Source organism: Octopus bimaculoides, chromosome 22 (assembly GCF_001194135.2).
Source record: "Octopus bimaculoides isolate UCB-OBI-ISO-001 chromosome 22, ASM119413v2, whole genome shotgun sequence".
NCBI lineage: Eukaryota > Metazoa > Mollusca > Cephalopoda > Octopoda > Octopodidae > Octopus > Octopus bimaculoides.
In genome coordinates this window covers 1,635,024-1,635,879 of record NC_069002.1, presented here as the reverse complement: position 1 = coordinate 1,635,879, position 856 = coordinate 1,635,024, and the positions used below count along the sequence as shown (strand labels likewise).

Below are 856 nucleotides of genomic sequence, written 5' to 3'. Positions count from 1 at the left end.
ACAAAAAAAAATAATAATAACTTTAGAAAACTTCAGCTTTTCAGGTAAGTTCAGAATATAGTTTCTATGTTATATGCAAAGTTCCGTCGAACCAATATAAATGCACACACACACACACACACACACGCACGCACATACATACAAACATACAAACATGCAAACATACATACATGCATACATACAAACATACATACATGCACACACATACACTCATACATACAAACATACATACAAACATACATACATACATATACATACATACATACATACATACATACATACATACACACACACACACATACATAATTCTCTGACGAATCTCACTGCTGCTCTGCGCTAGTATAATTACAGATCTAACATATTCTTATTAATATTTTTATTTAGCGTTTTTTTCTGCGAATAGAACGGTTAATGGTGCCATCATATCTTTATATTTGGGGAATTCCACACTGCCTGAGCGGAATTCTTGGCAACGCCCAAACACACACACACACACACGGGCGCACAACACTCATATTTATACACTCACGCACACATACACACACATACACACAAACAAACATACACATAGGCACACAACGCTCATATTTATATATTTGCACGCAAACACACACACATACGTACACATACACACACGCACACTCACAAACATATATGCACACTACGTACACAAACATGTATGTGTACATTATGCACACACACACGCACACACATCTGCACATGCACTCACAAACATATACATGGACACACACGCACGCACAAATGCATATATATGCACACTCACACATACCTATGCAGACCACGCACCCGCCCACATTTACGGATGCTTTATAAATTAACGAAAGCGATGTTGTTG

At 37.5% G+C, this 856-nt stretch overlaps 1 protein-coding gene across 1 annotated transcript in view; it reads left to right on the top strand.

Moving 5' to 3' along the window:
* Positions 1 to 856, top strand: part of LOC106879019 (uncharacterized) — a 9,182-nt gene continuing 8,326 nt past the window's right edge. The window contains exon 1 of the mRNA XM_052975634.1: positions 1 to 44. The gene's annotated coding sequence lies outside the window, so the exon portion shown is untranslated. The remainder of the gene's footprint in view (positions 45 to 856) is intronic.